We start from the raw sequence: 24918 nt of genomic DNA on the forward strand, positions 1-24918 counted from the left end.
TACGATATAATCTTTGAAAGTATTTTTAAAACTTGGTATTCATGCACTCTGTGCTATAAACATTCATCTTACAATGACTGTCAACACCTTCAAAAATCTAGCCCCATGGATTTTGGTCTAGAAGCATTTCTGGTTTTGATTTTTTTTTTTTTTTTTTTGTAAGAAGCGATTCAGGGTTGTTAACAGGCTTTGTGTGCCTCCAAGCTCAGAAAGCTCACTCTATGGACTAGAGTTCTGTAAGCCTCTGTTTAAACAAGGGTGCCCCTTCTAAGTCCAGTTTCAGTCTGCTGCCTCCGGTTGAGGTGCAAACTAAAACTGAAAACAGAGAGATGTTTTACATTTAAATCGATTTAACATAACTGTGCATTAAGCCATTTCTTGGACGATTGCACAAATATCTTTTGCAAACTTGGAACACGTAAGCACATACACAGTAATCATCCATGCCTTCTAGAGAAATAAGGTGCAGATCCAAAATTTTAAAAAGCTACCTCGAGTTTCTCTCACTGGAAAGAAATGTAATGGTTTTAAGGGAATTGCTCTAATAATATCATGGCTTCTGCAATGGCTGGCCAGAGCAGAGCAGAACAGAGTGTATGCCGCCGTGAGTCAATTGAACAAGAAATGAGCTTTCCCCTGGAGAATCTAAACTCCCTTGCCTCCCACAAAGAAAATTGAATTTTGGAGGTCACACCTTGGGTAGGTTACCAGAGGGAAACGCTTAACATTCTTTAACTCATACACTCTGGAAGGTAGTGCTGTTCTGCCAGCTAGTTGCTACCAAAGACCTCCCCAATGCGAGCCCCCACGACCACCACCAAATTATAACTAGTCTTTGGAGTCTCCTATACGATGGCAAGTGACTGTAACATTAAAGATGTCAGCAACGACCCTGAATATAACCACGTACAGGCAGCAAGTTCTGAACCTGTTGGTGAGGCACAGGATCACAGGATAGACACCTAGAGGGACAGGGGACAGAGAGGTGGACAGGGGTGTAGTGGGCTCCGAGGAAAGCTGACCAGAGCGACAGAGAGAGCTTTAGGCTTAGCCAAACGTGAATCGGCCCAACTGCTGTTACCAGAAAGAAAAACAGGTCGCCGAGGCCAGCCCCTTGTAAGTCCCGACCCCAGGTGGACGGCCCCCTCCCCGGGTCGTCGGGGTGGGTGGTCGAAGGGCCTAGAAAGGGATCCCGCAGAGGCCGGGAGCTGCCCAGAGCGAGCAGCACTTCCCACAGCTGATCCAGGTGGGCGCAGCCGGGCCACTGCCGCCGCCCCCTAGCCCCCCGCAGCAACATGTGGGGCGCTGCTGCTCCACCGCCTGGGAACTCCCCGAGGCCGGAGTTCCTTGTGCACGCACGCTTCTGCCCTGGGAAGGTGCTGATTTACTCCAGGAAAAGATTCCTGCAGCCTTGAACTTGGCAGCTCCTGACATGTCCATCCCACCCTCCGCGTGCCAGCGCTACATACACGCGCGCACACACCCCTCCAGACCTGCCCAGGCTGCGCGCAGTGCTCTCTGCCCACGCCTGGGCAAAACACTGGAGCGGGATGTAGAGGGCGGGACCCCAGTTCTGCCAGCCCCAGAGAGCTGTCCTAGCAAGGGCTAGTTCCAGCGACCCAACCCACTCCCTGGGTTGGCCCAGGGCCCGCAACGGCAGGGGCCGCTGGCACCGACCGTATCCCCTTTTGTGCTCTCCCGGGAAGCCCGCCTCTACTCACCCGGGCTGCACGCGGATTCCGGCCGCCAGCGGCAGCCCGCTGCCCCATCCCACGAACACTGCGGCGCCCCCAGAGTGTGCAATGCGGAGCCCCGCCAGCGCGCGGCCGGAGCCTGGGAGCGCAGGGAGGGAGCAAGGGACGGAGGAAGGGAGGGAGGAGGAGGTAGGCGGAGGGAGAGCGCGCTGCGGGGAGGACGGGGGCGGCGGGGGGCCCGTGCCACTCCCACTCGCGCCCCGCACCCCGCCGCCACCGCCGCCCGCAGCAGTGGCCGGCCAGCCCGGCCTCGAGGGCTGCGGGGCCAATCAGCGCGCGCGGGGGGAGCCGAGTCCTTCGCGGGGCGCGCTCATTGGCCCGGAGAGTCGGCCTGAACGCTAAGTCTGCAAACTCCGGCCCGCGGGAGCCTACCGCCCCACGCAGGTGGGGCTCCCCGGAGCGGCGCTCCGGCCGGCGAAACGCGGGCGGCTCGGGACCTGCTGGGACGCCTGTTCCCAGGGAGCGTCCAGAGCGAGCAGTGTTTCCCCAGCTTGCACCGATTCCTTCCTGTGCGCGACCCACCCCGGCCTCTGCCTCGCCGCCGGTCTCACGTTCGCCCGCGGCTGTGTGTCAGTCCCGGTCAAATCTCACTCCCTGCCATTTCCCGGGTGAAACCGCTGGACTCAATAGTCGGAGCTGAAGCTCCAAAACCAGAGCTGGCAAAAGACGCTTGACGTTTGCAGTAGAAGACCCCTGCGGGGGTGGGGGTAGAGGTGGCAGGACAGAGGGAGAGCAGGGGAGACCCCAGGAGTCAGGTCCTTATTTGGAAGTAGGAATCAGGTTATGGTTTTCAATGGGGAAAGCTTAGAGCATAATTCTTCCAAGCGCTGCTAAGCTCTTTTCCCCCAAGGAAAGCCCACTCCCACAACCCTCTCGGGGATATTGATTTTTCTCTTCCTTGTAAATCATGTTGGCCGCCCCTGGCCTTTTCAGTCTAGAGCCTAGGTGTGGAAGTGGAGCCCAGCACTAGCTCCTCCCCGCTGAGAAGCGCCAGGCAGGGAGATGGCCTGTCCAGGGAATGTGCCCAGGAAGGTCTGGAGGAAAGACTCCGCGGTGGCCCAGAGCTTGGCACCCAGAGCTTGGCACCCAGAGCACTGCTTCTGCTCTGGAGCTGGCCTGCAGGGCTACGCAACCCTCCCAGATGATCGCACGGGTCCATCTTTGCGCCTCTGTCCCTTCTTGAACTGGAGCTTGTTTGCAGGCCTCCTCTCAGTCTCCCTGGCTCAGCTCTTCCCCCAAATCTACTATCTGTCAAAGTAAAAACATCCTTATCCTTTATGTAAAAAAAAATAAAATAAAATAAACCTCTTCCTTGTCTGTCTGGCCCTCTATTAGCAAGAGCCTAGATTAGGGTATTTTTATCAACAGCTCCATGACCTCAGGAAGCTTTTCTCTGTTAATTTATGTGCACAGCTTACACAAGCTCAGGGTTCACGTGGACAAAAATAATTAGCTCCCTTGTAGGACCTTTAGCCATACAATGTGGAGATGGCTGCTGTGTTGTCTTCCTGCTATGCTCAGCACGTTGGATGAATTAATATGAGTTAATGAAACTGAACCTGGAAGTGTCCCTCGGTGTCTGGGCAGGTTACCTCTGCGGGTTAGCATCTGTGACTAATGAGGGCATGTCATGGGTGTCGTCACAGCTCTTGTTTCCAGGAGAGAAATAGCTTTTCAGCCTTTTCTATCCATGGGCCTAGTTGATTGCATTAGACAAGATTCAGTGCATAGTTTAGTCAAAACTTAATATTCAGGTTCAAGATGAAGTTCAACATATTACTACAGTTCATGAGACCAGAGTTTCTGGTAGAGATGAAATCCTTAGGACCTATTTATAAAAAATGCATTTTGAAAGGGGCACGGAAGGTGTGTATGTAGAGTGTTGGCAGTTGTTCTCAGAATGGATGAGTTTTTGTTTTCTTCCTTACAGTTTATTATATTTTCTAAGGAACATCTAATATTGATCAGAAAAATCATTTTTAAAAATTATGTTAGTCACTAACATACAGTACTCCTCAGGCATCAGAAAAGCTAAAATGTTTGAAATCTTTCTGTTACCTCACCCTTTGCATCTCTGTCATCACCAAGCACAGTAATTTTGTCTCCTAGAACAGCCTTCAGACTTCCTCAACATCTCCTTCGCCACTGTCAGACCCTTACCACGCTGCACCAGAGCTCCAGCTGTAGCCTTCGCTGTTCTGCACTCCAGCTGGCCACCCCACTGCCATCTCTACAAGTACCTGAGAGTCACCTATGGCAGCTCGTCCCCAGCAAGCCTAAAATCCTTCAGTCTCCCAGCACCATTGCTATGAAGTCCACACCTAGCCCCGGCCTTTCCTTTCCAGTCCCACCCCCGCCTACCATAGTGGCCTCATCTCCTGCCCCCACACTGTCTTAGGCGGGATGGCGCTGCCCCACCGGCAACTTGTGTCCCTAGGCTGCACAAGTCTGTGTCTAAGACCTCTCAGAGTGGGGACGTTGTCCTTGTCTTTCTCTGCAAGCCTCCCCTGCCTCCAACAGCAAGTGTCTACCTCTGCTTCAAGATTCACATCAAATGTCATCTTTTAATGAAGTCCTGAAAACCGCCAGGGGCAGAATTAGCCTCTCCTCCTGTGTACTTCAATAGCAAGCATTTTATTCATTCAATGACTGTTAATCCAGCTCTTGCTATATCATATTTATGTTACTGTGGCTCCCCATAAGAAAGAGAGACTTTAAATCAAGTAGTCACAGAAATAAATAATTTCAGACTGAGATAAGTGTGACGAAACCACAACATGTGCAAAAAGAAGCATGATTTGCTTTGAACATACAGCAGTTACAGTTCTTAACACATTGTGTTATAATCTGTTGACATATTTATTAAAAGTTCTGTCTCCCATAAAATTCATCTCTGTACTCCCATACCAAACAAGTGCCTGGTTCAAACTAGGTGCTCAATAAAAATTTTAAAATAAATGAGTGGGTAAATAAATGAATGGTTATTTGAAACCCACAGGAAGTATTTTACTTCATGTGTTTACATGCTACTATTATAAAAGATCTAAACGACTTTAGTTCTGTTTTAAAAGTTATCATTAAACCCTTGTCTCATCGTTCTTAACTCTCATTTGGTTCTTCCTGCATAAATTATCTAATGTCTTCTTATTTAATTTCACAGTTAAGAGATACAGCTAATGTATTATTTATAGATGATCTATTATTGCTAGGGGGAATTTGTTCTCTTTTTTTTTTTTTACAAATTTTAATTTTAACATATAAAAATCCAGGGCTGGAAAATAAGATACAAAGCCAAAAGCAGAACCCATAGCAAAAAATAAATAAATTAGACTTCCTTTAAATTAAAATGCTTGCTCCACAAACAACCCTGCTAAGAGAATGAAAAGATGGCATAAGCTGGGCAAATCATACACATATCTGACACAAGACTTATAATCAATAAATATAAAGCATACCCAAAAACCCACCAATATGAAAATAACCGAATTTTTTAAATTGGCGAAGATTTGTACATACACTTTACCAAAGAAGATACACAGATGACAATGAGAACCTGAGATGGTGCCCAGTATCACTAGTGATTAGTGCAATACTAATTAAAACCACAATGAGATACTACTAGATATCTATTAGAATGGCTAAAAAAAAAAATCCTTGACAATACCAAATGCTGATGAGGATGCAGAGTAACTGAAACTGAAACACTCCTACATTGCTGGTGGTACAGTATGCTAAAAATAGTGACCCCCCACACACACACATACACATACTTCTTTTAAAATACATACATTTCACAGTTTTTATAAACCTCATTGTACACTTAACTACTTAAGTCAATAATCCTACTCCTGGATATTTACCCAAGTGATGTGAAGGCCTATGATAACACAAAACCCTGTAAACAAATAGTTACTTTATCACCAAAATCTTGAATCTACCTAAAACTCCCTCAACTGGGGACAGAAAAGCAAACTGAACTATATCCACAGGACAGAATAACAACATTATGTATCTCAAATGAGTTAAGGCTAAATGAAAGAAAACAGAATCTAAAGGCTGAATACATACCTTGGTTAAGAATAGCAGAGCAGGGACCAGCGTTGTGGCATAGTGGGTAAAGCCACAACCTGCAACACCTGCATCCAATTTGGGTGCTGGAACTGGCAGCTCCACTTCTGATTCAGCTCTCTACTAATGGCTTGGGAGAAGCAGCAGAGGAAGGCCCAAGTGCTTGGGCTCCTGCCACCAACATGGGAGACCTGGGTAAAGCTCCTAGCTCCTAGCTTTATCCTGGCTCAGGCATGGTCATTGCTGCCACTTGGGGAGTGAACCAGCTGATGGAGAATCTCTCTCTATCTTTGACTTTCAAATAAATCAATTAATTAATTAATTAACAACAACAAAGACTAGCTGAGTAGCAAGATGAAAGTGCTCAAGGTTTTTCAGGATGACAGAGCCACCCTTTGAGGCCTAATGTCTACGTGTACACAAGTCAACGGTTTAAGTCACTGTTGCCTCAGATTTCCAGTCACACAGAACTAAACCTCATTTTACCTAATAATGAGTGCACAAGTTAATCAATGAATGGAAAGTTCACTAAATGTAGGCTTTGTGAAAGGAGAAACCGTGACTACTTCACTCACCGAAATATCCTCATGCTTCCTACAGTGCTGGTCTACAGAAGGTGCTCAAAACATATTAGTTCAATGAATAAATGAGTAACATGGAGATCAAGCTAGGATTGTACAGGAATGTAACAAAATGTTCTGTCCAGATGATGTGTTCACATTCACGGTAACTATGTGGACACTGCATTTTTCCTTGCCATGGTGCTGCCTCCACTTCAAGATATATTCTCCCTCCCCTTTGTGCTTATTAAAATATTGCCCTTTCTTTAAGTAAAACTGTTTCCTTTAAGTGAATTATTTGCTTTCTTTCTCTCAATGAACAGACAATAAATTTAGCATGTCAACATTTTACTCATTTTTCAACATCCCAAGTAGTGTCTCATTTATCTTTTTCTCTAACAAATATAAGAAGTTTATTTAACAAGCGCAGAGTAAAAATAAAAATCCAGATTTTATGCAATGCGTGAGAGATTCTGGCCCAAAAAACCATCATATTTCCAGATGTATCACTAAAAGTAATTTTCATTTATTGGGCACTGGTGGTTGACATTAAGCTCTTGAAATATCATTAAAATATTTCTGCTCTAACCAGTTTGCACAGTCAAGTGACTTTTAAAAAATCATTTATAGCTAAGCTGCTGTTATGGAATTTGTTATAAGAACTCAATTTCCTCTACCAGTTTTTCTACCAGGAAATAGTAATCCTGGCTATCATCAGCGACCTCTCAATTGCTTTAAGATATCAATCAGTCTGAGACCTTGTTTCTATCAAGGACCACTCTTTCCATAAACACAGATATCATCCTACAAGGGACTGACACTGTAACTCTTCTGATAAATAAGCTTGTCTCCTAATGAGCATCTGACTATAAAAATATTGGTGGTTAAAGAGAGGAAGTTGAGGGAGATGGGCAGATATACGTAAGCTAAATAAGAATGACTCAAAGAAGTTGTATTATCTTAATTTCACCCAGTTTCTATTACTGAACCTGAGATAATCAAGTATTAATTACATTTTCCCCTGAGGTGCATCTGTACCTCAGGAACAAGAAAGATGAGATGGATATGATTTCAAAACATTGGATTTCCATCTTCCCATCAACTTCTTCCCTCGTCTCCATTGCTGATGTCTGTAATTCCACCATTGGAGCAGATTTCCTGAGTCACATGACAAAGAGGGTACTATGATTTCAATATGTCCCTAAAAAAACATGTGTCAGAAACTTAATCCCCAATGAAACACTATGAAGAATTGGGAACTCTAAGACGTGTTTAGGCAATGAGGGCTCTGCTGCTATCATAGGAGTGGGTTCGTTATCACAGCAGTGGGTTCATCACAAAAGAAGTTTTGACTCTCTCCCTCCCTCTCTCTCTCTCTCTCTCTCTCTCTCTCTCTCTCTCTCTTTCTGTCACACACGCACACACACACACCCTATCACCTTCTCTCATGGGATGATGCCGCATGAAAACACTCACCTTTCAATCTTGAATTTCTCAGTCTCTAGAAATGCAATTAATCTCTGTTCTTTGTAAATTACCCAGACACAGGTATCCTGTTACAGTACCACAAAACAGACCAAGACAGAGGATTTATCTTGAACTGAGAACTAACCTGAACTGTGATAATGGCTGTCTGGAATATGATGCTGACCAGGATCATGAATCCAGTCTGATGGATCAGTTAGCAAACTTTTGGTGAAGAACAGCAATGAATGTCAGTTTTAGACATGTGTAGATCAGGGTGTTTGTAGGCTGTCCAGATAAAATTACTTCTGAGGATTCAGTATTAAGTTTGAACTCTTTTTTTTTTAAGATTTTATTTATTTATTTGAGAATTAGAGTTACAGACAGAGGAAGAGACAGAGAGAAAGGTCTTCCATCCATTGGTTCACTCCCCAAATGGCCACAACGGCAGGAGCTGTGCCGATCTGAAGCCAGGAGCCAGGTGCTTCTTCTGGGTCTCCCACATGGGTGCAGGGCCTAAGCACTTGGGCCATCTTCCACTGCTTTCCCAGGCCACATAGAGAGCTGGATTGGAAGAGGAGCAGCCAGGACTAGAACCGGTGCCCATGTGGGATGCCGGCTTCTCAGGCGGAAAATTAACCTACTTCGCCACAGCATGGGCCCCTACCTTTGAACTCTGACCACACTCCACTTACACACATAATAGACATTGTGAACCAATCATGAGCTTGTTCCTTCTGAGACAAACTTGACCTCAACTGCCTTCTCAGTACATTGTTTCTCCTAACCACCACAAACAAATAGATGGGACAAAGCAAAAAGTAAGTTTCATCAAAAATTGTAGGATTAATCTAGGTTTAGCACTCCGTGGATCAGTACAACACGATGTTTGTTTATGATAATGAGAGCATTATTAATGTGACTGACCATATTTTCTAGGTTGGGTAAAGAAAGAAGAAATCAAGGATGCACTTAAAATGCATCAGCCCCCAAAATCTCTACACACAGTTGCTTTAGTCTCTCACATGGTTTTCTTAGCTTTTCAGAAGGCATTTCCACTCATTTTAATTGATGTTTCTGAGAGGAGACTGCTGCAGAGTCCTATTCTATCATCTTGTCAATGTCTATCTCAGCCCAAGAATTGAAACCAACATAACTTTCTCTTCTCATGTTAGCCAATTCATTTCCCCTTCCTATGATAAATATCACTAAGACCAAGCAAAAAGTAGACAAAAAAGACAGTGTTCACACTGTTTACATTTCAAGGCTAACAACTTTTCATTAAGTGAATCATGAAAAATTCTCTCCTTGCTATGTCTTCCAATCTAAAAGCAGTATGTTACAAACTACCCATTTCAACTAATTTCTGCTTCACAAGACCTGTCTTGAAGTAACCCAGTTCAGGCTCAAAATCTTTATAATAAAATAAATAAAGAGGAACCAGGTGAGAACAAAAATGTTTACTCAGAGCTTGCTATGGCAAAGAGGTCAGCCACCAGCACTTCCATTTGGCAGAGACTAAAAGCGGGCAGGGAAATAGTAAAATTTAAAATAACAATTTTTTTTTTTCAAAAAGAGGGAGTGGAAGGCTATGGTTATTATGGAGAAGTTAGAGGTATGCCAACTAGAAGCTAGGCACCCTATGTGACTAATTTAGGCAGCATATTTGACCTTTTCTGGTTGCTCCTGAGTTGACCAGTTGTCCTGACCATTTGGAACCAATTGATGTATGGGTTGTGGTTTGGTTCCCAGGGCTGTTCTACAAACATTGTGAGTGATGTAGTATGACCACATACAATATAGTCATTGTTTGTATATTCAGTATCTCATGCCCTTCCTTAATTTTCCAATTTTGGGATGTTACTGAGGCTTATCCAGGAATGTTGTCCATTCTTCATTAGACCTAGTAAATTTAGGCTTGTTCGATCTAAAGTATTTCTGATATTTTTTCAGGACTCAGCAATAAACACTTATAATCCATATCCAATAGTATACCTTGGATTTTGTCTCCCTTTTCCCAATGTACAGTTATTTCCAACAAGAAAACTGGATGCCTCAGTGAGAGTCTATATTTCTTTAGCAACATATCCCTTGTCAGTGCCTTGGCATGGCGTTTGGCTGGCTCAATCTGAGAGGTCCTTGAATGTCACAGCCATCTAGAGTTTAGCCTCCCAGATCCCAGCAGCCAGTGTGTCCTCTCAGGTCAGAGGTATAAGGTGAAGTCTTGTCACTCTTAACACAAAAGAGCCACTTTTCTGATGTTTTCTCTGACTGGTAGACTGAGAAATGTAGATGAATCATGGGACTAACACTCAAAGAACATAGAACAGTCAGATATGGAAGTATTAAAAGTTCTCTGGAACCCATGTTCACAGAATAGCAGTGAATTTTGCTGACAGCACAATTGACTAATTTACTAAATGTCTATTAAAGAAAGGTGCATACTACAAAATAGAAACACAATGATGAGCAAAGCAAAAACACAACTGATGCTGTGTCTCGTTGAGCTTTCAGTCTACTGAAGGACAAAATTATTGATCATATAATCAAACAAATAAATAAAAAATATGAGAGTGTTAACAGGGGATCTTGGGAGGTCTCAGAAGGTGTGCTTGAGGAATTAAATTCCAAACTTATTTGATCACATAATATGCTCATTCAAAAATTACTTATAACAAGGTGTTAAAAATTCATCAAAAGAGCTTGAGTAGATTTCTGCTTCCAGATAAGATAGAAGATGTTTCTGATCTGAAAGAATAAAAAACTGGACAATATCTAATTGAAAAAATAATTTGCAAACACGAATGTCAGACTATAAAGGACTTAAACAATGGGAAAACTTTAATGGGAAACTTTAATCAAAATATGCTTAGTTATTTACCAGGTTTTTCACTGGGTGAAAGGAAGTTACAAATATGGGAAAGGGGGAGAATAAAATGTATTCCAAAGTAATTAATTAGAATTTGAAATGTCAGCATGAACTGACACCTCACTCCACATGTAGAGGCACTTTAAGATTTAGCCTTTTAATTGACAGTAACCTCTACAAATGTCATCTTTTCATCTCTCAGGGAAATGCAAATCAAAACCACAATGAGGTTTCACCTCACCCCAGTTAGAATGGCTCACATTCAGAAATCTACGAACAACAGATGCTGGCGAGGATGTGGGGAAAAAGGGACACTAACCCACTGTTGGTGGGAATGCAAACTGGTTAAGCCACTATGGAAGTCAGTCTGGAGATTCCTCAGAAACCTGAATATAGCCCTACCATACAACCCAGCCATCCCACTCCTTGGAATTTACCCAAAGGAATTTAAATTGGCAAACAAAAAAGCGGTCTGCACTTTCATGCTTATTGCAGCTCAATTCACAATAGCTAAGACATGGAATCAACCTAAATGCCCATCAACAGTAGACTGGATAAAGAAGTTATGGGACATGTACTCTATAGAATACTATACAGCAATCAAAAACAACGAAATCCAGTCATTTGCAACAAAATGGAGGAATCTGGAAAACATCATGCTCAGTGAAATAAGCCAGTCCCAAAGGGACAAATATCATATGTTCTCCCTGATCGGCGACAACTAACTGAGCACCAAAAAGCAAACCTGTTGAAGTGAAATGGACACTATGAGAAATGGTGACTTGATCAGCCCTTGTCCTGACTGTTGATGTACAACTTAATACTTTATCCCTTTTAGTATTTTTTTTTGTTCTACTTAATACTATTGGTTGAACTCTGTAATTAACACACAAGTATTCTTAGATATTGAAATTTAACTGAAAAGTGATCCCTGTTAAACATAAGAGTGGGAATAAGAGAGGGAGGAGATGTACAATTTGGGACATGCTCAGACTGGCCCCAAATGGTGGAGTTAGAAATGTGCCAGGGGACTCCAATTCAGTCCCATCAAGGTTGCATGTACCAATGCCACCTCACTAGTCAAAGTGATCAATTTCAGTTCACAAGTGATCACACTGATAGGTCTAAGAGTCAAAGGGATTGCACAAACAAGACTAGTGTCTGCTAATACTAACCGATAGAATCAAAAAGGGAGAGAACGATCCAACGTGGGAAGTGGGATACATAGCAAACTCATAGAAGGCCAGATGTCCTAAACAGCACTCTGGCCTCAGAACCAGCCCTCAAGGCTTTTGGATCTGGCTGAAGTGAACATTAGAGTATTTTAGGCATGGAAAGCCAAGACACTCTGGCAAAAAAAAAAAAAAAAAAAAACACCTAAATGAAAGATCTCTGCAAGTGAGATCCCAGTGGAAAGAATGGGGCCATCAAAGAAGGAGGTACATTTCTCTGACGGGAGGAGAGAACTTCCACTTTGACTACGACCTTGTCTAAATAAGATTGGAGTTGGTGAACTCAAAAGGCTTTCATAGCCTTGGCAACTCATGACAAGAACCTCGGGAGATTACTGACGCCATAAACAAGAGTGTCAATTTGTTAAGTCAACAACAGGAGTCACTGTGCACTTACTCCTCATGTAGGATCTCTGTCCTTAATGTGTTGTTCAATGTGAAGTAATGCTATAACTAGTACTCAAACAGTGTTTTAGACTTTACGTTTCTGTGTGGGTGCAAACTGTTGAAATCTTTACTTAATATATACTAAATTGATCTTCTGCATATAAAGAGAATTGAAAATGAATCTTGATATGAATGGAAGGGGAGAGGGAGCGGGAGATGGGAGGGTTATGGGTGGGAGGGAAGTTATGGGGGGGAAGCCATTGTAATCCCTAAACTGTACTTTGGAAATTTATATTTATTAAATAAAAGTAAAAAAAAATAAAAAAAAACAATAAAATGGCAGATGGATGACAAAATCATAATAAGACCTAGAAAAATTGAGAAATTAGAACATCCATTCCTGAAAAAAAAAATGGCAACTTGGCTATTTTAAAAGTTCTAAGGCAAGCTTTTAGTCTAGTAGTAGGATGCCCATATCCCACATTGGAGTGCTTGGGTTTGATTCCTTGTTCTGCCTTGGGACTGCAGGCTCATACCAGTGTAGACCCCAGAAAGTAACAATGATGGTGCAAGACTTTGGGTACCTGCCACCTACATAGGATACCTGGATTGTGTTCCCAGTTTTGGCCCTGGTCCTTCCCCAGCTATTGCCATTACTTGGGGGGTGAATAAGTATAAAGGATCTCCTTCTCTCTGTGTCTGTATCTCTGTCATCTATCTATCTATCTATCTATCTATCATTTATCTATGCCACAGCCTCTCAAATAAATAAATACAATTATTTTTAAAGTCCTTCAAGTAAGTCACAGTCCAGAGACCCATGTCTTGACTCAAAGGCCCATGGAACAAAGTAGCAAATTCTCTAAGTTTTTTTGTAGGAACCATTCATTGTATTTTCATTAACAAGTAAAAAATACTTTCCAGGGTATTGTCTGTTCTGTTACTTTTTCCATTGCAATCTACACAAAAATAAGTTGAAGCCATACCAGAGCTAAGTGGTGACAACCTGTCTCTGTTCCTCGCAACAGCAGCAATGGCTGAATGATGACCGGGGGATGGCCAGAGGCTGGATCTGAATCTCTGCTCATTCACGTGGATGCTGGCTATCTGTTGTGAACTCAGCTGATTTATAACCAGAATACCTACACCTGCTCTTTCCATGTGGCTACTTGACTTTCTTATAGTATGGTGGCTAGCTACCAAGGCTGAGATCCTAAGACATAAAAAATCAAATGGAAGACTATGATATACTTCCTATTGTGACCTATCTTCAGGAGTCATGCATTGTCACTTTTATCAGTTCACCCAGTTAAGGAAAAATCACTCAATTCAACTCATTGATAAACGTGTCAAAGAATTTGAGAACATGCTGTAAACCCATCATGACAATGATGTCTTAATTTCATTTTTTCTTCATTCATCGTTTTCTGGCAGTGAGGAAGGCGTATTCGATCTGGAAACTATTTTCTTCAGTTTGGTTATTGGTTTGAGATTTTCCTATTACCTATTTTTTGTTATTCTTGTATGGTATGCCTGCTAGATTTTTGGAATTATTGTATCTATATTCCAACATTCTTTTCGCTCCTATTTCCCATCTTTCTCTTTTGGGAAGTTTCTCTAATTTTGTCTTCCAACCTCATAACAATTTTTTTAAAAATTTCTGCTAATGTATTTTTCATTCCTAAGAGCTCTTCTCAGTCTTTTGTTCTGATTTTCTGATAACCTGTTCTTGTTACATAAATAATATTTCTCATTACTCAAAGAATATTTACAAATTATACTTTCCACAATAAAAACACATTTACAAATTTAGAATAATATGACACCAGCCCCTCCACCTAGCTTCTCTAAAGAATAAAAGTGATGACTGCCAGCCTGAAAACAAACAGGTAATTGGAAATCTACATTCTGAAGTTAAGGTCTCAGCTCCTTTCCCTGCTCAAATGGGAAACCCAGTGGACATGTTATCCCTAGATGAGTGTCATAGGGCCTGTTACAAAGTGTGTGGCTGAAAATGGCAGAAAGCTTTTCTCTCACATTCTAGAGGTTAGAATCTGACATCAAGGTGCTCTTCCGAAGGCACTGAAGGAAAGTCCATTTCATGCCGCTCACCCTGCCTCTAACTTTGGTGTTTCCTGTCTTCTTGATACAGTGTTGCCCATGTCTGCCTGTAGTAACACATGCTCTTCTTTCTACGTGTCTTCTTTCCACTCTTATTTTCTCTTCTTATAAGGACAACAATCATTTGATTAGGGTGCAATTTAATCCAGTATGACTTCATCTTTAATGAATTACAAATACTGTATTTCTTAATAAGAAGTAGAAATCCAGCATGACCTCATCTTAACTGATTATAAACTCTATTTCCAAACAAGGTCATAGTCTAGCACACCAAGAGTCACGACTTCAACATATGTTTTGCAGAGATACAACTCAGCCTACAACACATCTGCCCCCTCCTTCATTCCCCACCCCCATAGGAGGTTGAACCATAGTCTCTTTTTTTTTAACTTTTATTTAATGAATATAAATTTCCTAAGTACAGCTTATGGATTACAATGGCTCCCCCCCATAACTTCCCTCCCACCTGCAACCCTCCCCTTTCCCGCCCCCTCTCCCATTCCATTCACATCAAGATTCATTTTCAATTCTCTTTATATACAGAAGATCAGTTTAGCATACATTAAGTAAAGATTTCAACAGTTTCCACCCACATAGAAACACAAAGTGAAAAATACTGTTTGAGTACTAGTTATAGCATTAAATCACAATGTACAGCACATTAAGGACAGAGATCCTACATGAGGAGTAAGTGCACAGTGACTCCTGTTGTTGACTTAACAAATTGACACTCTTATTTATGGCGTCAGTAATCACCCTAGGCTCTTGTCATGAGTTGCCAAGGCTATGGAAGCCTTTTGAGTTCACCAACTCCGATCTTATTTAGACAAGGTTGTAGTCAAAGTGGAAGTTCTCTCCTCCCTTCAGAGAAAGGTACCTCCTTCTTTGATGGCCCCGTTCTTTCTACTGGGATCTCACTCGCGGAGATATTTCATTTAGGTCTTTAAATAATTCCAAGCCAAGTCCTGACCCTCTATCTTTTAGAACTACTCTTTCTTAGAATCCAATCTTTCTGGCAAATATATTCAAAAGTACTGTTTTCTATGAATGCTCTCATACTCGTTATGATACATCATCCCCATTCATGGAAAATGCACATTACAAAAAAATCATGTATGAATTTCAAAACAATACTGGCATCAAAATAAATATTCTTTAATTTTATTTTTCCATGAACCTCTTGAAGTAACCTTATATTTCACCTTTGAGTACTCACTAGGAAAAACAAACAAAAAATAACCAACATTATCACATTTTGTAATATATCATCCCTGACTCACACTTGTTTTTTAAGATCTGCTAATGAACTTTAAGTCCATTTCACAGGGATTTAGGAATGCAGTAACTAACTAATTTGTCTTGTTAACCTATGTTGAAACATGAAACCCAGAGGATAAGGATAACCTTCCAATCACTTAACGAATTCTATTTTTGTTGCATATCCCCCATTTCTCACACAAATACATCGACATGCATGTTTTACAGTGGCTTCTTTTAATTATAGTCTTTGCATCTTTAAATCAGGAATTGCATATGTGCATGAGTGCGTAGTGATAATGGTGGCCCTTTCCCATATCATAATTAAAATACAAGTTCCATTGGGTGGGTAGAGTTCTGAATAAATTGCCTTTCAAGCGTGAGCCAGATTTCTACTATTGTGCTGTGAGTGAGCCTGTTGTCTATTTGGAAATACAGGGTGCATAAAGCGCTTGCCTGAATTTCTTCTACAGATGTCACACCTTGTCACTAGCTACCCCCACCATGGTGAGAACACCCTGCAGGCATCTGTTCCCTTTAAGTAAATGCCACCCTCTTTTCTGCAGGATAAAACATGCTTGCACAAAGTCCTTTCTTGATTCAGTGAGGGGCACAAAGAACATTCCTTTAGGAGGTAAATAAATGATCTAAAATGTAGAGGTTACAACATTTTGCATTTTTCCCACTGGCTGCATCTTATCAAAGGGAAGATTCTTATTGCCAAATCATGACCAACCAATGGTGTGGGTTAGTTAATTTACTGGCTTGAAAAGAAAAGAGAGAGAACTAATAAGTGTTTTGGTCTGCAGACACAGGAGCTCTTCCATACAGTGTAGTTTTAAAAGCCTGGAAAGAGATGTATTTTTCTGTAATTCTTCACTCTTTGCCTGGGGCAGTGCAGCCCCTGTCTTTGAACAAGGTCAGGTGCATTGTGTATGCCCACGATTTGAAGAGCATTGAAAGATTCCTGGAGGGGGTGTATCCCCAGTAACAAATGGTTCTGTGGGGAAGAAGGGACCCCACACAGGTTGTCTCTTTATCTCTCAAGGTGGGGGCCTTACCAGCTCTTAACTAACTGGGGTGGGTTAACACCTGCTCCCAGAAAGAATGTACTCAGGCTCTCTGGTCACAGGTAACTGACTTCCTGATGGGCAGGGCTGGAGGCCCCTGTTATGGGGATTTTTCTCTCTCCATATCAACGGGAAATGCATAATAGAAAACTATACAATGTTTTCTAAGTTGAATGGTCAGTAGGCTTAAGTCTCAAAGCCTGTAGCAAGGAAAAGCAAAACCCTGAAATTGTCAAATATGTAGACATTTGTATGTTGTGTATAGCTGTCCATTTTTGTATTTCAGCATAACCTTTCAATAAATAAGTGTTTTTGTTTAAGCATCTGAGTGTACTTGATTGAGTAATTAAGGACACTTGAGATGGTGTGGAATAAATCAATCTGATAATTAATATTTATATTGAGGCTTATTATGTGTGGCTACCAGAGAATATGTCATTTGGAGAACACTTTAATGATAAGTCATGGTCTCTGCTTTTGAGCAGTTTGTAGATTATTTAGAAACCAAGACATGCCCACACAGCTTTTCTAAAAATCAATAAGAACCAACTTGCATAACATACTACAAGTATTAATAGAAGCTATTAATACTCGGGCTCTGCCGGGTCAAGGAATAATAACAGCCTACAAAAGTGTCTTCCAAAAGGATTTCTTACACTGCTGTAGAGGATGTGGATCTTAGCCCACAGACTTGGGCTTGGTAGAAATGTCATTTATTCACCATTTTCAAATAAATTAATGTCAACTTTTATAATGATGCAAAGGCAGAGTGATTACATTTCTGCTTTGGATACATAGCAATGACAGATGAAATATTCAGAAATAAAAAGGAGCCGACAGAAGAAGAGGAGGAAGAGAAGAAGAAGAAGAAAACAAAGAAAAGCAGGAAGATCTAGCCAGGTTCTGGTACAAGATAAATATTATCATGGACCAAAAACAAAAGGAAAAAAATACACCAGGGCTTGTGTGTGTGGAAATAGGCTCTGGGCCCTGTCTGAGACAAGGAGTTCTACATATGAATGAGACCTGGAGCAGAGCCAGATTCCTGTTTGATGCCAGAGGTAGGCAGCGCTTTCTACTAGGCTGGGAGTACAGCTTCAGAAGAAGTTGTGAGCCTGGGGAAACACTGGATAAAGACAGAGGTGTGATTCCCAGAAACCAATCTGGTTTAGGAGTAGGAGATTTGGGTTTAGTAGAGATAATCACCAAACTCTTGAGGAAGATTTGAAGAGGATACTTAGAATGAGCCTGTAAAACAAAATTCCAAAATATGTAATAAACTTAAATTTCTCTAAGGACAGCCAAGAAACAAAAGACTTGGAAGAGTAATTCACTTCAAATGAAATTATTTTAGAGAATAGTTTGAAAAGATATCAGAATAAATTTGTTGGAGTGTTCCAAAGACCAAAAGTAAGCAATTATATATTCAAGCAAAAAATGATGGAGCAGAAATAGAGAGAGATGAAATTCAAATGAAACAAATTGAAACACACCTTAGTCCCCACATTGCTAGAAGCACTGGGAACCAACATAGATCATGACCGTATTCTTTCACCTATGTATGACGAGATGATAAATCTGTGAGACTTAGATAACATTAAAAAATTAATGGAACATCCTTGTCATTAAGATTTTATTTATTTACTTGAAAGATAGAATTACAGATGGTGAGAGGGAAAGACAGAGAGAAAGGTCTTCCTTCCATTGGTTCACTCCTCAAATGGTCCCAACAGCTGGAGCTGCACTTATCAGAAGCTAAGAGCCAGGTGCTTCTTCCCAGTCTCCCACGTGAGTGCAAGGGCCCAAGCACTTGAGCCATCTTCTACTGCTTTCCCAGGCCATAGCAGAGAGCTGGATTGAAAGAAGAGCAGCCAAGCCCGGCGCCGCAGCTCACTAGGCTAATCCTCCGCCTTGAGGCGCCGGCACACCGGGTTCTAGTCCCGGTTGGGGCGCCGGATTCTGTCCCAGTTGCCCCTCTTCCAGGCCAGCTCTCTGCTGTGGCCAGGGAGTGCAGTGGAGGGTGGCCCAAGTGCTTGGGCCCTGCACCCCATGGGAGACCAGGAGAAGTACCTGGCTCCTGCCATCGGATCGGCGCGGTGTGCCGGTCGCAGCACGCCGGCCGTGGCAGCCATTGGAGGGTGAACTAACGGCAAAGGAAGACCTTTCTCTCTGTCTCTCTCTCTCACTGTCCACTCTGCCTGTCCAAAAAAAAAAAAAAAGAGCAGCCAAGACTAGAACCAGTGCCCATATGGGATGCTGGCCCGGCAGGCAGAGGATTAACCTACTGTGCCAAGACACCGGCCCCTTGACAGTCTTGACTATTGAGGAGCAGTGTTTTTTATTTTTTTCTTCATACAACGTGTTGAACTCTTTACTTAGTGTAGTGTTAATCTTTTGAGTATAAAATTAACTAAGATCTTTGTAAAAAGTAAGAATGGGAATAGGGGAGGGAGGAGGAAGAATGGTGGGAGTGTGGGCAGGAGGGAGGGTAGGGTGTCACTATATTCGGGAATCTGTATGTTTGAAATACATGAAATTTATACACCTTAAATAAAATAAAAAAACATTCTACAGGCCAGCACCATGGCTCAATAGGCTAATCCTCTGCCTGGGGCGCCGGCACACCGGGTTCTAGTCCCAGTCGGGGCGCCGGATTCTTTTCTGGTTGCTCCTCTTCCAGTCCAGCTCTCTGCTGTGGCCCAGGATTGCAGTGGAGGATGGCCCAAGTCCCAGGAGAAGCACCTGGCTCCTGGCTTTGAATCAGCGCAGTGCGCCGGCTGCAGCACACTGGCCGCAGCGGCCATTGTGGGGTGAACCAACGGAAAAGGAAGATCTTTCTCTCTGTCTCTCTCTGCCTGTCAAAAAAAATTCTACAAACAAACAAAGAAATTAATACAGCCAACCCAGGTTGCTTTTGATTCTTATATTACCTTAGCTTACCTTTTTGAATTCTATTACTTTTGACCTATTTGTGTCTTCCTATTTAAAGTGGTTTTCTTTTTTAAAAATATTTATTTATTTGAAAGGCAAAGTTAGAAACAGGGAGACAGGAGTAGACAGAAATCTCCCATCCACTGGAACACTCCTCAAATCTCCTCAGTGGCCAGAGCTGGATTTGGGGAAAACCAGGAACAAGGAGCTTCCTCTGGGTCTCCAACATTGGAGCAGGGGTTCAAGTACTTGAGCCTTCTGCCACTGCTTTCCTAAGCCATTAGCAAGGAGCTGGATCACTAGTGGAGCAACTAGGACAGCCCAAACAGCTGAGACATAAACCAGAGCCCACATGGGATGCTGGCACTACAGAAGGCAACTTAACCCACTACACCAAAGTGGTTTTCTTAGAAGGAATATATAGTTTGGTTTTCCTTTTTTTTTTTTATCCAAATAGATAATGTCTACCTTTTAATTGAAATGCTAAGTTGACTTTTATTTAAGATATTTATTGGTGGTTAGTTTAAAGTATATTCTCCTGCTATTTGTTTTTTATTTTCCCCCTTTTTTCTTTCTTTAGCTTCCCTTGAAGTATTTTTTTGTGATTGTACTTTATACCCTCTTTTTATCTTTGATACATCTTTAATTATTTTGGAGGTTTCTTTAGAATTTAGAGCATCCATTTTAAACCTATCAAAGCATCTCCCTGAAATTGATTTCTTTGCATAAAGGAAGTTTAACACTAATAAAGATTTTTCCCCTCTCACAAATTTTGTTCTATTGTTATCATGCATTGCATTTCTCTCTGTGTTTAAAAACCCATGTGACATTGTTAATATTTTTTACTTAAATAATTATTTATTAATGTTTTATAATAAGAACAAAGTTATATCCTTGCCTGGGTAGTTACCATGTCTGGTACTCTTCATTCATTTGAATAGGTCTATATTTCTAGCTGAAAATTTCCTTTAATATCTTTTGTGTTATTGGCTTACTGGTCATTAATTCTTTCTACCTTTGTGTGTTTGGAGAAAAAAAACCTTTATTTTCTCCATATTTTTAAAATTTGTCTATTTTTAATCATTAAAGGCAGAGAGACAGAAAGAGAAAAAGAGAGACAAAATAAACATCTACTGGTCCACTAGCCCACATGCCTACAACAGCCAGATCTGGGCCAGGATGAATCCAGGAGTCCAGAGCTCCATCCAGTTCTCCTGTGTGTATGAGGGACCTGAATACTTGAGCCATTACCTGCTGTCTCTCAGGGCACACATAAACAGAAAGCTGAAACCAGGACTTAAACCCAAATACTTTAATATGAAATGTGGGCATCCTGGATGGCATCTCAACCACCATACCAAACACCTGCTCCTATTTTGTTCTGATTTTTTTTTTTTTTTTTTTTGGACAGGCAGAGTGGACAGTGAGAGAGAGAGACAGAGAGAAAGGTCTTCCTTTTGCCATTGGTTCACCCTCCAGTGGCCGCTGCGGCCAGCGTGCTGCGGCCAGCGCACCGCGCTGATCTGATGGCAGGAGCCAGGTACTTCTCCTGGTCTCCCATGGGGTGCAGGGCCCAAGTACTTGGGCCATCCTCCACTGCACTCCCGGGCCACAGCAGAGAGTTGGCCTGGAAGAGGGGCAACCAGGACAGAATCCGGCGCCCCGACCGGGACTAGAACCCGGTGTGCCGGCGCCGCAAGGTGGAGGATTAGCCTAGTGAGCCGTGGCGCCAGTCTGTTCTGATTTTTAAAAGTATTTTTGTCATGTACAGAACTCTAAATAGATATTTTATTTCTCTATTCCTTTAAGCATGTTTCTCTACTGTCATCTCACTTGTCTGTTTCCTTTGGGAAATCTCAAGTTGTTCTTATTCATGTTCCTTTGCATGTAACGTGTCTTTATTCCTTATTTCTAAGATTTCATTTTTATTACTTATTTGAGCACTTTGTGCAGTTTTATTTCTTTTTCTTGTGTCAAATTCTTCGAGCTTCTTGCATATGTGGTTTGTAGTTGTCTTATGATTTGGGAATTTTTCAGCCATCATCCCTTCAAATATTTTTTTTTTCTGACTCTTGCTGCTTTCAGGAGTACAACTACATGTTATTGCACTTCTTGAAGATTTCCCTAAACTCACTGAAGGTCTGGTCATTATTTTATTTTATTTTACTCTCTATGTTTCATCTTGGGTAGTTACTATCTCCATGCTTTCCAGCTCATTAATATTTTCTTCTATAATATCCAACCCAACATTAATTCCACCCAGTAAACTTTCCTTCTCAGATGTTGAGTTTGAGTCACTTGTTCTGCATATTTTGATTTCTCTACTCACAACATATGGTCTTTCCCCTACAGTTTTGTACATATAGCATATAGGTATAATAACTGGTTTAACGTTTTTGCCAATAAACTATAACTTGTATGAGTTCTGGATCAGTTTTAGTTTTGCTCCTCATGTCTACTTGCATGCCTAGACATTTTTTATTTAGTAATAGAAATTTGATTTTTACTTTGTGGGCTGCTGTTATGTTTTTAGATAAATATCTGTAAGCTTTGTCTAGGGTACAGTTTACTTACTTGAAAAGAGTTTGAGCCTGTCAGGTCTTACTTTCAAGGCAGGCATTCTACTGGGTGAGACCATAGCAGAATTTTTAGTCTAGAGCTAATTTGGCTTTACCACTGAGGCAATATCTGTTTGCATACCTTTTGCTCTATGTATTATGCAGTCCAGCTGGTGGGACTCAACACTGCCCCAGGCTCTTTGTGATCCCTGCTGATTCTTCCCTGTAATAACTCTAGATGGTTCTTTCTCCAGCCTTGAACAGTTCCCTCATGCATCCACTGAGCAACACACAACTGACTACTTGAGGGAAGCCCTCTTTTCTTCTCCAGAGCTTCTCACTGTAAGCTATTTCCTTTCTAGCATGGTGGCCTCTCCTGACTCCCTGCTCCATTTCCTCAACTCGGTGGCCTGCTGGGCTCTGCTGTGGTTCTTTCCTTCTTGCAGCTTGCTTGGAAACTGCTCTGGGCCATCAACTGGGCAACCATAGTGTTCACCTCACTCTTTTCCTGTCTCTCAGATATCACCGACCTTCATTGCCTGATTGCAATGTCTTAAAAATATTTGCTACACACACACAAATATATATATATATATAAATGCTTATATATGTGTGTGTGTATATATATATAAAATTTGTTCATGTTTTTAGAAGTTTCAATTATAAGGCCAAATCTAATCCCTATTACTTCATCTTGACCAGAAGCAGAAGTCTCCTCAAATAAAATTAGAAAGAATTAAATTTATATAAAGAAAAGCACAATTACTGGCTTGATGTTGGAGGAATATGACAAAATCATGAAAATGCTTTATAAATGACTGAAGTTTAGGAAATCTTTATCTTCTCCAAATTATTCACTATACAAGGACAGTAACTGAGGCTCAGGTGAAGCAGGGGATGCAATTCATTATATTTTTATATGTCATTGTAAAAATTAAAAGAAAAATAAGAAAGAAAGGAGAAGAGAGGGTGAGAAGTATCATTAAAACTGTATATATGGGGGCTGGCACTGTGGTGCAGCAGGTTAATGGTTTGGCCTGAAGTGCAGGTATCCCATATGGGCGCTGGTTTGAATCCTGGCTGCTCCACTTCCAATCCAGCTCTCTGTCATGGCCTGGGAAAGCAGTAGAAGATGGCCCAGATCCTTGGGCCACTGCATTCATGTGGGAGACCCGGAAGAATCTCCTGGATCCTGACTTCGAGTCGGTGCAGTTCCGGTCATTGTGGCCAATTAGTGAGTGAACCAGTGGATGGAAGACCTCTCTCTCATGCCTCTCCTCTCTCTGTGTAACTCTGAATTACAAATAAATTAATTTTTTAAAGATTTTATTTATTTATTTATTTGACAGAGTTTCAGACAGTGAGAGAGAGAGAGAGACAAAGAGAAAGGTCTTCCCTCTGCTGGTCCACTCCCCAAATGGGTGCAACGGCCGGAGCTGTGCTGATCTGAAGCCAGGAGCCAGGAGCTTCTTCCTGGTCTCCCATGCAGGTGCAGGGGCCCAAGCACCCGGGCCATCCTCCACTGCCTTCCTGGGCCACAGTAGAGAGCTGGACTGGAAGAGGAGCAACTGGGACTAGAACCGGCACCATATGGGATGCCGGCACCACAGGCGGAGGATTAACCTAGTGCACCATGGCGCCGGCCCCTTCAAATAAATAAATCTTAAAAAAAAAAGAAGATTCATTTATTTTAAAAAAAGTATACATTAAACACATGAAATTTGTTCCATTTATATAAATAAATTTTTTTAAATATTCAATAATGTACACACAATTGCTTAGTGGGAGAAGTGAAACCAATTCCTTTTTCTTCTCACTGTGTTCACTGTTCTTGTCAATATTTTATTGTTTTAAACTACCTTAAACCTGACAATTAAAAAAATGATTTTAGGGAGTGTATGACACAGCTGGTTAAGCTGCTGCTTGGGACATTTGCATCCCATATCAAAGTGCCAGTTCGAGTCCCAGCTACTCCACTTCTGTTCCAACTCCCTGCTAATGAATCTGGGAGGTGGTATATGATGGCTCAAGTACTTGAGTCCCTGCCACCCACATGGGAGAGTTGGGTGGAATTCCTGGCTCTTGGCTTGAGCCTGGCCCAGCACAGATTGCTGTAGTCATTTGAGAAATGAACCACCATATGGATGATTTCTCTCTATTTCTCTCTCTGACTTTCAAATAAACAAATTTTTTGAAAAGGAGATATGAGAATCTCCTATTCATTGGTTTACTCCCCAAATGCCCGTAACAACTAATGTTGGACCAGGCTACAAAACCAAGAGCCAAGAGATCAATCCAGGCCTCCTATATGTGTGTCAGGGACCCAACTACTTTAACCGTATTTGCTACTTCCCAGGTATGAATTAACAGGAAACCGGGATCACTTGTTTATAGAATGCCTTTTTTGTTTATAGAATGTCTTAATCACTATGCCAAATGCCCACCCCTGATTTTATATTCTTATAAGTACACCTGACTAAATGATAATGCCTTTGTATTTAAAATCAGCCAATTGTTCAACTTATCTTTTAATCATGATACATCTTTTCAACCTCCTTATGCACACTTTAGGAAGAAAATCATTTTCATTCCTTCCACTAAAATTGAATAACTAACTTCACAGTTCATCTGGAAAGGAAAGAGTTGT

At 41.7% G+C, this 24918-nt stretch overlaps 1 protein-coding gene across 2 annotated transcripts in view; it reads right to left on the reverse strand.

Annotated features, from left to right (window-relative positions):
* LYPD6 (LY6/PLAUR domain containing 6) overlaps positions 1-1987 on the reverse strand; it is a 160309-nt gene extending 158322 nt beyond the window's left edge. Inside the window, exon 1 of one of the 2 annotated variants that reach the window (XM_070070936.2) lies at positions 1722-1987. The gene's annotated coding sequence lies outside the window, so the exon portion shown is untranslated. The remainder of the gene's footprint in view (positions 1-1721) is intronic. The other variant, XM_051848698.3, reaches the window with a different exon arrangement.
* Positions 1988-24918: the final 22931 nt, after the last annotated feature.

This window comes from Oryctolagus cuniculus, chromosome 3 (genome assembly GCF_051225735.1).
Source record: "Oryctolagus cuniculus isolate XC-2025 breed Fujian yellow rabbit chromosome 3, ASM5122573v1, whole genome shotgun sequence".
Taxonomy (NCBI): domain Eukaryota; kingdom Metazoa; phylum Chordata; class Mammalia; order Lagomorpha; family Leporidae; genus Oryctolagus; species Oryctolagus cuniculus.